Source organism: Nomascus leucogenys, chromosome 11, assembly GCF_006542625.1.
Source record: "Nomascus leucogenys isolate Asia chromosome 11, Asia_NLE_v1, whole genome shotgun sequence".
NCBI classification, from domain to species: domain Eukaryota; kingdom Metazoa; phylum Chordata; class Mammalia; order Primates; family Hylobatidae; genus Nomascus; species Nomascus leucogenys.
In genome coordinates, this window is record NC_044391.1 from 98,365,089 (window position 1) to 98,378,476 (window position 13,388).

The 13,388-nt window shown below is 45.1% G+C and overlaps 1 protein-coding gene across 5 annotated transcripts in view; it reads right to left on the reverse strand.

Annotated features, from left to right (window-relative positions):
- TBL1XR1 (transducin beta like 1 X-linked receptor 1) overlaps positions 1–13,030 on the reverse strand; it is a 178,420-nt gene extending 165,390 nt beyond the window's left edge. The window contains exon 1 of one of the 5 annotated variants that reach the window (XM_012510731.2): positions 12,570–13,030. The gene's annotated coding sequence lies outside the window, so the exon portion shown is untranslated. Of the gene's footprint in view, positions 1–11,787; positions 12,514–12,569 lie in introns of those variants that run through there. The other 4 variants (XM_003256479.4, XM_030822839.1, XM_003256480.4 and 1 more) reach the window with 4 other exon arrangements.
- Between the last annotated feature and the right edge of the window lie 358 nt (positions 13,031–13,388).

Consider the following 13,388-nt stretch of genomic DNA (forward strand, 5'->3'; position numbering starts at 1 on the left):
CATGTATATTTGAAGTGACTGATCAAAGCAGTTGTCAGTTGTCAACCAGAGCAGTGTTGCCTGGAGAAAAGTAGGGATTCCACTCCAGAAAGCAAAAATTTTGAGACGGAGTTTCACTCTCCTTCACCCAGGCTGGAGTGCAGTGGCGCGATCTTGGCTCACTGCAACCTCCCCTCCCGAGTTCAAGTGATTCTCCTGTCTCAGCCTCCGTAGCTGGGATTACAGGCGCCTGCCACCACACCCTGCGAACTTTTTTTCTTAAACTCCTGACCTCAGGTGATCCACCCACCTCAGCCTCCCAAAGTGCTGGGATTACAGGCATGAGCCACTGCGCCCAGCCAAAAAACTTTATTTTTAAGAAAGGTACAAATCTTTTTTTCTTGAAACATCTAATCGGCCGGGCGTAGTGGCTCACACCTATAGTAGTCCCAGCACTTCAGGAGGCCGAGGCAAGTGGATCACCTGAAGTCAGGAGCTCGAGACCAGCTCTTCACCACAGTAACATACTGAGAGTTCACTGCCAAAAATGAGACACAGACTCTCCTACCTAGTCTCCTGTTACTGCTGAGAAGAAGGCCTTGACAGTGCCCTCAAAGGAAGGCTAGTGTCAAGTCACAGTGCAGCAGAATTCTGTGCACAAAAACAGGTGCTCCCTTTCTCTGAGGTTGCTCCAGTTGAAGTTGAAAATGAGCACAACTAGAAGGCAAGCCCCTTTACTGGTAAACTAAATAGCCAACAAAAAGCTGCAAGTGACACAATTACAAATGACACCAACTGCAACCAAAATAGCATTAAAATCTAATATATCTGCCACCTTGACATCAATAACACATACATCTAAGTTAGTAAGTCATGAGAGGATCGGTGCAGTATCAGAAGCCATAGTTCCACAAATCCCATTGTGCCAAATACTATAATTATTAAAATCAACTACTATGAGAACCCCAATATTCACCTAATGTCCAAACCCTCGGCAAAGCAATACCTTTGAAATAAGACAAAATGTAGTACTTCTGGATAACCGAAACCTCCTAAAGTTTTCACTAAATTATTTTCTAAGTATCAAGCTTGGATAGGATTCAAAATTCACCAGTTGGCCAGGCACGGTGGCTCACGCCCGTAATCTCAACACTTTGGGAGGCTGAGGCCAGTGGATCACCTTAGGTCAGGAGTTCAAGACCAGCTTGTCCAACATGGTGAAATCCTGTCTCTACTAAAAATACAAAATTAGCCAGGTATGGTGGCACATGCCTATAGTCCTAGCTACTCAGGAGGCTGAGACAGGAAAATCACTTGAACCTTGGAGGCGGAGGCTACAGTAAGCCGATCGCACCACTGCACTCCAGCCTGGCTCAAAAAAAAAAAAAAAAAACAAAATCATCACTGATTCACTACTGGTCTAAGGACCCAATCATGAAACAGAAACAACACTTGTTAATCATACCACTACTCTAATTCTGCCACGAAGTCTGAAAAATGAAATGTGTTTACAGAAATAGACAAAAGCACAGGAGAAATTAACGTCATTTTCCCCTTTCTTTTGATCATCCTATCCAAATCCAAAGAAATAAAGATTTTAAAAGCTTAACCAGATGCCTCGATTTTTCAATTATTTTTTTTCAAAATGGTAATACGAACATCAACAGTTCAAAAGGTTACATACGAAAATAAGTCTCTCCGACATCTGACTACATAATCTACCCACCCCAACACCATTGTTATCAGTCTCTTCCACAGCTTTCTAGAGTCACTCTAAGTACACACAACAAGCATATATAAATACACATACTCATACACACTGTATTGCATGTATCCTCCTTTCCAGTCTTCTGCCCCTTAAGTTAAAATAGCAGCCAACCGGCCAGGGGCAGTGGCTCACGCCAGTAATTCCAGCACTTTGGGAGACCGAGGAGGGTGGATCACTTGAGGTCAGGAGTTCAAGACCAGCCTGGCCAACATGGCGAAACCCCATTTCTACTTAAGTACAAAAAAATTAGCCAAGCATGGTGGCATAAGCCTGTAATCCCAGCTACTCAGGAGGCTGAGGCAGGAGCATCATTTGGACCCAGGAGGCGGAGGTCGCCGTGAGCCGAGATCAACGCCATCGCACTCCAGTCTGGGTAACAGAACAAGACTGTCTCCAAAAGGGGAAAAAAAAAAACAGCAGCCAACCATATGGTATTTTCTGACCCTTTGCCTTTTCATTTAAAAGTATCTTTGAGAAGGTCCTTTAACTATTAACAAAAAATCAAACACCAAATCTAAATAAATATATAAAAGAAGCATTGGCTGGGCGCAGCAGCTCACACCAATAATCCCAACACTTTGAGAGGCAGGACTGCTTGAGCCCAGGAGTTCGAGACCAGCCTGGGCAACATACTGAGATTCTGTCTCTACATAAAATTAAAAACAAAAAAATTGGCTGGGCATGGTGCTGCTCGTCTGTAGTCCTACCTACTCAGGAGGCTGAGGTAGCAGGACTACTTAAGCCCAGGAGTTGGAGGCTGAAGTGAGACGTGTTCACACCACTACACTCCAGCCTGGGTGACAGAGCAAGACCCTGCCTCAAATAAATAAATAAATAAATAAATAAATAAATAAAGGAACAATTCACACAAAGACATCTCTTACCAGGTGTCAAAACTAGAGACCTCTGCTAGCAGGACACAAGGAAGTCCAAGGTCAAAGATGTATTCCCATGATACACCTGGGGTTTTTTTGCACAAGAACACAATACAATAACAGTCTGCACTCCTAACCCCAGTCTATAATTTTACAAATGTACATCAGTTACTAAAGAGGACAGAGAACAGTAATTTAAAGAAAACCCATCATTTTACTAGGGGAAAAATCTTAAGCATGTATATTACATTGTTATATGAATGAGTGCCAAAGAGCACCGCTACAGCTACAAATCGTATCCTCAAATCCTTATTTTTGATAAGTTCTACCAGATAAAAAGGTAATTGCAGAAAAAGAAAAAGATAAATTCATTATCTATTCTCATTACCTTATTTCAGAAACCCAAAGGAGATGAGTCAACTGCCTTATACTGTGAGTTAATGACATATGATAGCCACTAAACAAAAATGTAACAACAACATTAGTATATACTCTTCCCAATTGGCCTGTTGAAATTAAAGGAACAGAATAACACACCTCTCCCTAACCGGTAAACTGTTCTATTCACAGTTGAAGGTAACCACTAAAATATGTTATTACTATACCCCATCTGGCAAGGTATTTGCTTATGCTCATGTCACATACTTCCCAGAGTATTATTCTATGAAAGGCTGTAGATTTTTAGTACTTAAAATTTTCCATGTAGATCCCACTCAAAACTCATAAAATTGAAATCCTGACCAGGTGCAGTGGCTCATGCCTGTAATCCCAGCACTTTGGGAGGCTGAGGCTGGCAGATCACTTAAAAGTCAGGAGTTCGAGACCAGCCTGGCCAACATGGCAAAACCCTATCTCTACTAAAAATACAAAAATTAGCCACGTGTGGTGGCGGGCGCCTGTAATCCCAGCTGCTCAGGAGACCGAGGCAGGGAGAATCGCTTGAACCCGGGAGTCAGAGGTTGCAGTGAACCAAGATTGTGCTATTGCACTCCAGCCTGAACAACAGAGCAAGACTCCATCTCAAAAAAAAAAAAAAAAAAAAAAAGAACCCTAGAATCTTAATAAAGGAATTAAAGTATCGAGTATACTCATTCAAGTATTTGCACAAATAAGAGAACTTTCAGGTAACATTTCATCTGATAATCTTAATAGACATTTATAGAAGCTAAGTGATTTACTCATGTAACCATGGCTTTACAAAGAATTGGTTTAAAAATACTGTTTGCTTAATATTAAACCCATGTTAAAATGCTACCCCATTCAAGCAGATGCAAACTAAGAACAAAAACAAAAGCATCCACTCAGAAACTGAGTCACTGATTGTCTCTTTACAATGTCCCGCTCTCTACTGTGCTGAAAAAGATACAATGAGAAGAGAAACACAAAAGGTATCGGGGGGAAAAAAGCACTTATTGATTCCACATCCGATCTCAGACAAAATACCAAAGATATCAAATAGATTGATATCTAGTTTGTTAAAAAGTTAAAAAAAAATCCACCATTTTAAGGTAAATTTTAAAGACTTAAAAAAAAAAAAAAAAAAAAACTTTAGGAGTCCAGAGTACAATTTCCATTTTTTTTTTTTTTTTTTTTGAGATGGAGTCTCACTCTATTGCCCAGGCAGGAATACAGTGGCACAATCTCAGCTCACAGCAACCTCCACATTCCAGGTGCAGTCTACTCTCCTGCCTCAGCCTGCTGAGTAGCTGGGATTACAGGCACGTGCCACCACGCCCAGCTAATTTTTGTATTTTTAGTAGAGACGGGGTTTTACCATGTTGGTCAGGCTGGTCTCGAACTCCTGACCTCATGATCCACCTACCTCGACCTCCCAAAGTGCTGGGATTACAGGCATGAGCCACCGTGCCCGGCCCAGAGCACAATTTCATATAAAAAATAATTACTGGCCGGGCACAGTGGCTCACGCCTGTAATCCCACCAGCACTTTGGGAGGCCAAGGTGGGCAGATCACCTGACGTCAGAGGTTCAAACCAGCCTCGCCAACATGGCGAAACTCCGTCTCTACTAAAAATACAAAATTAGCCAGGCATGGTGGTGCATGCCTGTAATCCCGGCTACTCGGGAGGCTGAGGCAGGAGAACTGCTTGAACCTGGGAGGCGGAGGCTGCAGTGAGCCGAAATTGCGCCATTGCACTCCAGCCTGGCAACAAGAGCAAACCTCCATCAAAAAAAAAGAAATTACTCTATTAAGATTCTGGAATGACCATCTCTGACCCTTGCTTCCCAAAGTTTTCTAGTTTTTAAATTCTACCTCCTGAAACCTTCAATAAAGGGGAAAAAAGGTGGCAAACCTCCCAGTTTAGATGTTCAACAGGTATTCCTCTTCCCCCATCCCTCAAACCTATTCATTTCACATAAATCTCCTGAATCTGGGTACTCTATGTTTACTAAAATGTATTAACCTTTCAGCATGACCCTTACAGTCTACACTAATTCTGAGTTACAAATCTAAGCTCTCAGAAAGCAGAGCTTTCAATCTAACTCATTTTGTTTGATTCAAAATCATGCTGAAAAGCTTACATTCTATACATAAATATTAAAAATTTTGGACGGGTGCGGTGGCTCACGCCTGTAATCCCAGCACTTGGGGAGGCCGAGGTGGGCAGATCATGAGGTCAGGGGTTTGAGACCAGCCTGGCCAACATAACAAAATCCTATCTCTACTAAAAATACAAAAAAATTAGCCGGGCATGGTGGCACGTTCCTGTAGTCCCAGCTACTCTGGAGACTGAGGCAGTAGAATCGCTTGAACCCAGGAGGTGGAGGTTGCAGTGAGCCAAGATCATGGCACTGCACTCCAGCTTAGGCAACAGAATGAGCCTTTGTCTCAAAATAAAAATAAAAAATAACAATTTCAGGCCAGGTGCGGTGGCTCACGCCTATAATCCCAGCACTTTGGGAAGCCGAGGCAGGCAGATCACAAGGCCCAGAGTTCGAGACCAGCCTGGCCAACAAGGTGATACCCCATCTCTACTAAAAATACAAAAATTAGCTGGGCGTGGTGGTACACGCCTGTTAGTCCCAGCACTTTGGGAGGTCGAGGTGGGTGGATCACCTGAAGTCAGGAGTTCAAGACCAGCCTAGCCAACATGGTGAAACCCCATCTCTACTAAAATTACAAAAAAATTAGCCGGGCATGGTGGCCAACACCTGTAATCCCAGCTACTTGGGAGGCTAAAGCAGGAGAATCGCTTGAACCCGGGGGGCGGAGGTTGCAGTGAGTGGAGATCGCATCCAGCCCGGGAGACAGGGCAAAAAAAAAAAAACTAAAATTTCAGAAGGATGTAATACCAAATTAGTTGCCTTTATAGTCAATTACCCTGGTTGGCTGGAACCAATATAATAGCATAGACTTACCATAAAAACTTACTAAAGGGAAATGGTTAAGAGACATTCTTCTGGTAGATTAAACTCATTTACACTGTATAATATATATACCCTATACTGAATGTTAATAAATTAATAGTAATGGTTCAAATGAAACTCCAGTGCATTCAGAATGCTGTAAAACAGTGAGATCTAAAAACACTATCTTAACTTAGGTACACTACTGAGGAAATAATAAGGAAAAAACCTAACAGATTAAGAAAATAAAGTCCTAGCTGGGCGTGTAAGCAGACGCCTGTAATCCCAGCTACTCGGGAGGCTGAGGCAGGAAAATCGCTTAAACCCAGGAGGCGGAGGTTTCAGTGAGCCAAGAATGTGCCATTGCACTCAAGCCTGGACAACAAGAATGAAACTCTTATCTCAAAAAAAAAAAGAGTCCAAAATCTTAAACATCATTATACCTAACTATCTGACACATATATAACCAGATAAAGTCAACTTATTGTGACACAATTCCTAACTAGACTAGGTTTTCCCCAGTACTGTGGCTACTATTCCAGAATTAAAAGGGCAAAACCATTCATTTTCTTTTTTTTTTTTTTCTTTTTTTTTTTGAGACTGAGTTTATGCTCTTGTTGCCTAGGTGGAGTGCAGCGGCGCAATCTCAGCTCACTGCAGCCTCCGCCTCCCGGGTTCAAGCTATTCTCCTGCCTCAGCCTCCTGAGTAGCTGAGATTATAGGCGTGCACCACCACTCCCAGCTAATTTTTTGTATTTTTAGTAGAGACGCATTTTATCACGTTGGCCAGGCTGGTCTCAAACTCCTTACCTCAGGTGATCCACCCGCCTGGGCCTCCCAAAGTGCAGGGATTATAGGCATGAGCCACCGTGCCCAGCCAAAACCATCCATTTTTATCTAACTCTAAGAAACTAACAAATTTTTCTTCCTTTGCAACTCCAGCAGCATTAAAATTTAAATGAACAGTTAAATGTGACTATAGTACACCTAAATCTTTAAGGTCTAACTCAAAAAGATGCTGCTGCCACATTACAGTGAAACAGGGCTGTCACTGCTCCCAGTTTAACACAGGCCCTCACAATCCATTTTAACATGAAAATGGTATTAAGAACTCTGCCAAATGCTAGAAGGAAAAAGGTCCATCCCTTCAAGAAATGTAACATTGTAGTTGGGGCAACAAAACAATAAACCGTTGGGGGATTTGTGATCTTCATTAAGTGCGATGGAATCTCAGAGAAGAAATATCCTGAGCCAAGATGGCCAGAAAAGGATCCATGAAGAAGGGGGACTGAAACTAGGCTATAAGAAGGACAAAAAGAACAGCATGCACAAAAGCAAAGCAGTGAGTATGGCAAAAACTACAGTATTTGAGAGGCCAGCAAGAATCCCAACTAAGAGTGAGAAATAAAGCTGAATAGGTAGAATGGAACCTTCTTAAAAAGCCAGACTGAAGCATACAAATTCAATCCAGTTGGCAAAGAGAATCCATTATGGGTTCTCCAGCAGGGGAACTGACAAGATGAAACCAGTACTTTAAATAAATTACACTGTCAGTAGTTACAGAAGATAAAATGAATAAGAAAGGTTGCTCAGGGCAACCAAATAAAAACTTAATAATCCAGACCTACAACCATTCATTCATTGAGAAGACAGACTGCTAGGTAACAACACTGGCCTAGAATTCACACAAATTGGGCCTAAATTCCTGCTCTGTCCCCCACTACCTGAGCCTCAATTTTCTCACTGTTAAATTCAGGCATCAGCACTCAGACTGTCACAGTACTTGTCAAAGCACCTGTATAGTCCTGATACATAGAACTTTGACTATTAGTAAAGTGAATATTAGAGCTAAACTAAGTATGGTTAAAAATGGGAAGTGAACATAAGACAAGGCTCATAGAGGAACTGAACTTCCAAGGACAACTATCTTGACAGCAGCTGATAATACGGAAAAGAATACACAGATAAAAGGTGGTCAGGAAAAATAAAATAAAACCACCTACCCAAAGTAATCACTACAGCCTAAAAGGTAGACCTTTTAGAGTTTGCCTGGCACGGTGGCTCACGTCTGTAATCCCAGCACTTTGGGAGGCCGAGGAGGGCGGTCAGGAGTTCAAGACCAACCTGACCAACATGGTGAAACCCCATCTCTACTAAAGATACAAGAAATTGGCCGGGCAAGTGACGGGCGCCTGTAATACCAGCTACTTCGGAGGCTGAGGTAGGGGAATCGCTTGAACCCGGGAGGCAGAGGTTGCAGTGAGCAGAGATCGCACCATTGCACTCCAGCATAGGCGACAGAGCAAGACTCTGTCTCAAAAAAAAAAAAAGATTTGAAGGTGGGCGCAGTGGCTCACGCCTGTGTAATCCCAGCACTTTGGGAGGCCAAAGAGGGCGGATCACAAGGTCAAGAGATGGAGACCACATGGTGAAACCCCGCCTCTACTAAAAATACAAAAATTAGCTGGGCGTGATGGCGCATGCCTATAATTCCAGCTAGGAGGCTGAGGCAGGAGAATCACTTGAACCCAGGAGGCGGAGGCTGCAGTGAGCCGAGATCGCGCCACTGCACTCCAGCCTGGGCAACAGAGCGCAACTCCATCTCAAAAAAATAAAATAAAATAAAAATTTAAAAAATAAATAAAACGCATCAGGAGCTACTACTGCAACATCACAGCTAGTAAAGGATAGAGCCTGAGTTTGAACTCACTGTAACCACTATGCTACAACACAAAGACTTCAATGATTTTTCTTACACAAATTTTTTGTTTGTTTTTGAGAGGGTGTCTCCCTCTATCACCCAGGCTGGAGTGCAATGGCACGATCTTCGCTCACTGCAACCTCCACTTCCTGGGTTCAAGCGATTCTACTGCCTCAGCCTCCCGAGTAGCTGGGACTGCAGGCACCCACCACCACGCCCAGCTAATTTTTGTATTTTTAGTAAAGACGAGGTTTCACCATGTTGGTTGGCCAAGATGGTCTCAATCTCTTGATCTGTGATCCGCTCGCCTCAGCTTCCAAAGTGCTGGGATTACACGCGTGAGCCACCGTGCCCAGCAAGACTGCATCTTATTAAATGGTGCTAGGGAATTCAGCACAATGATATGAGTTCTATCAATTTCATTTACCCATGCAATCACTTGACCCAGTTAGTACAGATGCTCAACTATAGATCATAAACTTGATTAGAAACACAAGTTTTTGGAAGGATATCTACACGAATCAAGACTAACAAAACAGCTGGGAATATTCCGCAGATTCAGACATCTAAGACAGACCCAGGTTTGAATCCTAGTGTTCATTTAATCATTTTGTGGCCTTGAACAAGTGAATTAACTTTTTTGCATCTCTGTTTCATCATCCACAAAAAAAGCACAACACTATCTACCTCATAGGATTAACATAGGGTATAAATGGCATAGAAAGCACCTCACACCTCCTAGAGCATAGCTCGGAGCACCTAGTCCCTCTCCTCTGGCTCTATGGTAACAGGGCAATTAATTGCACTCTTACCGAATCCAATCCCAGAGGGGTAAACAGCCAAATCTCTCCAGCATCAGCTCTCTCAGAGAGTCTTTTCGTTTTAACTTCAAGTTTCTACTGGTGGCAGAGCAGGAGATACCATCTTCGTGGTACCTAAACTGAACGATACTCAACAATTCTTTACTACACAGCTCTAGGGTCCTAGCCCTCCTCTACTACCAGAATGTCTGAGCATAAAGCATAAATGTCTCGTGTTAGCTGCTTTCCTTTTTTGCATTTCAGTGACTTATACTGTAAATGTTATTTGTGAAATGAGTCCAATTCACATGCACTAGAAAAATACAAGTTCTAGTGAATACCAATGTTTCTGCCATGCCTCTCCCGTGACTTCCCACCATTCACATTCTTCTCTATTCTTTTTATATAAATGACACCAAAAATTGAACAAACCCAACAAATTATTTCAACCAACATCATCAAAATGTGTCAAGTCAGGAATTCTTTATAATAGTACTGCTACAAGTTGTACAAGGGAGATTCCTTTGTCAGCTACTCATCTGACAAGGTTGTATATATACTGCACTGATACATTTAATCAACAAGTTGATGTTCAAAAGGTCTATTAATACATTTCCTTTTATCAGTAACCCCTATGTTTATATTATCTTCTGCCCTTTCTACATGTTAGCTTGAAAGGCTCCTAGAACACAGGAAGCAGTTACCTCTAGTTCTTTCGGGAGACTGGTGTCATGGTAATCATGCAAAACCTTTAATTAGGTGTCGAGAATACAAATATCAAAAAGATTCTTAGACATATGTATTAAAATGCTTAACACTTCTTTGAAGCAACCAATGCAAAAATATCATCTCTGCAAGGGGCCACTCCATTTACCACCAGTGTCTCCCGCATTAATACCCAAAGCTGGTGTATGTTAAAAGAAAAATATCTTATAAACTGACGGTGAGCTTTGCAACAATTTTTACGCCATTAATATGTCACTTTATTAAGTTCCTTAACAGTAAGAAAAACTTTTCCCAGGCACGTAGTTTTCATCCCCCACACAGTTTAGTATTTTGTCCTGTAGGTCTGATTCTAACAACTCAAACGTCAAAAAAATAGTAGTTATTTACGAATTTAATGATTGTGATTACATACATCTCAGTGCAGGATAGGGTTGAAAAAAAATCATATTCCAAACAAGAAAACCTGGATTTAAGAGCAAGAAGCCTAATCACACATCACACGCCTAACTGCTCTCAGGCATACTTTCTTCCTGCAGCCCCTCCCCCACAGGTAAATGCTAACTATTTCTAGAACTCTCAACAATTTGGGAAGCTTGCCATCAACTCCCGTGATACCACCCAACACACACCATGTTTTCGGGGAGACAAAGGTGCCCTACTTTCCCAGACTATAAACTATTAAAATGGTGAGAACATACAATCCCAGAAAGTCGGTATTACTAAAATACATCAATGTAGCATGGGTCTTATTTTAACAAAAATGAAAATGAATCACACTGGAAAACCCAGTCACTCATTGTATCTTCAACGTGTAATCGAAATTATTTATTCCAAGTTGTTTCAGGTAAGTGGATGAAGACACCACGAGGGCCTTATTATCCAAACTCGTGAAGGAGCCTTTAGGAAAAACGGAGGGGGAAGAAGATCACTTAATTATATGAGGTGGGGGGTGGAGAAACCATTCAGTCTAAAAATTCAGACTAAAAATAACCTGTCACCCACCACATTTTATTAACAAGCTTGTTTAAGATCAGCATACGGTTCCTGTTTGGAAAACAAGAAAGTGAATAGCAAACTTTCCTAACTCAACTGTAAATCACATAGGTACTAAAACTCTTCACCCCGGTGCCTGAACAGTCCAAGATTTCAAGTAAACTCCAGACATTGAGAACACCTAATTTTTAACTAGTTTCCAACATTTCTCATTTGTAAACCACCAAATTATCTTAGAGACGTTTAGATAACCTAACAAAGAGAGCATTTTTTAAAAGCCACAACCCAAATTTTACATGAAATACACCATTTTCACAACCTAAATTTAATCCCGGTTGTCACTGCGAAGTGATGCCTGTTTCAGCAAATTAAGAACTTCCAAAAATACTGAACACGTTAACACATGCATGGCTTCCCTCGAGCTGCCATTTAAGATTAATATTCCACTTAAATAAAAGTCTGCTTCTGTTCAAAAAATTAAATCGGTTGCAAAGAGGAAGTTACCGAGAAACCACCCTCACAACGTGGCCTTTACACACTGTCAGAAAATAACGTGACTCTGTGCCACCCAAAACTTACCAAGAAGCTGGCAATAACTTTGCCAATTCTACACTCTTGAACCCAACTTCAAAGAGCCTCCACCAAATACCTCCTTAAGACGACAAAAAGCACTAAGTTACAAATAAACACGTCCCGGAGCAAGGCCCGGCTGCCGCGCGCCCCTCCCCCGGCCGGCGCCCCCGCCCCGGACGCGCGGCCCCAACAGCCGCCCGCAGCCCCTAGCACGCCGGCCGGGGTCGACGCGCCCGGGCCGGGGACGCGCCCGGGGAGGGGAGATTTCCATTGCCGCCGGAGGTTTCACAAAATAGCATGCACCGAAAAGCTCCTTCTCCTCTGCTAAAAATAGGCTATAAAGGAGTCGGCCTCATGATGGCTCCTTGATTCAATTTGCTGCAAATCCTTTCCTGAAAGCCTCCCCCCCTCAAACACACACGCACAAAAAGGGGGTGTAAATGCACGAAGGGAGGAAGAGGGGGAGAAGGCCGAGGTGCACATTTTCGGGGACAACATAATTAGGGTGAGGATCCCCCGAGACCAGGAAAGGGTAGGGGGGTGGGCAGGCACGTGAGCATTTCAAAGAAACCTGAGAGAGGAAAACGGGGGGATGGGGGCGCCCCAAGTGCCCTCCCTGCCTTCCCTTCCCCCACGCAAGCCCAGTTCCCCCAAGGGCCAAGTTGAAAAATGCATGTTCCACTCGCGCCCATCCCCCCGCGGCCCAGCGCCCCCGGCCGCCTCTGGCCCGCGCCCCCCGCCCAGGCCCCCGGCCGCCCCCACTCCAGGGTCCGGCCCCCAGCGCTTACCTGGAAACGGTGGCCTCCAACGCCGCTCCCCCCTCCCGGGAATGGAGGCACAAGGAAATTCCCCTCCTCGCCGCCGCCGCCACCGCCTCCAACCACCCCCAAAATAACCCCTCCGGGGGGTGAGAGGCAATTATAACCCCAGCGAGCGGAGGGCGCGGGGGATGGGCGCCGGGCGGGCGGGGGCGGGGAGCGCGGCGCGGGTCCCCAGGTGGCGAGCGGAGGTGCTCCCGCCGCGGGGGGAGGGGCGGGGGCGCACGCGGCCGGCGGCGGGGGGAGGCGGCGCGCGGGGGAAGGGCGCGAGCGGGGAGAGGAATTGAGGCAGAAGGTAAAAGCTGTTACTAAGGGAAAGAGCCAAACGGTTCGGAGCAGCCAACGGCTCAGACACTCAACACTGGGGAGAGAGGAATGGGGACCAGCCAGGCACAAATGAGCTCGCGAGGCCCGCGGCGGCGGCGGCGGCGGCGGCGGCGGCCGCGCAGCAAAACAAACCCGAGCGGCCTGCGCCGGGCGGGCGGGCGAGCGGGCGGGCGGGCGCGCGGGGGAGGGGCCGGCGGGGGAGGGGCGCCGCGGACGCGGGGAGGCGGTGGCGGCGCGGCAGGGGGGGCTCCAGCGGCCGCGCTCCTCTCTCTCCCGGTCCGCTCCGGCGGCACTGGGGGCTGGGCCGTGCGGCGCATTCTTTTAAAAATCAGGCGAGCCCCGCGGGCACTCGAAGGCGCCTCGGGGCCCCGGGCTGCCCGCCCCGCCCCCACCGCCGCGGGCCGGCCTGGGTGTGCTCGGGTGTGGGCCGCTGGGCCCGAGACGGGTGGGGGCGGGGAGGCC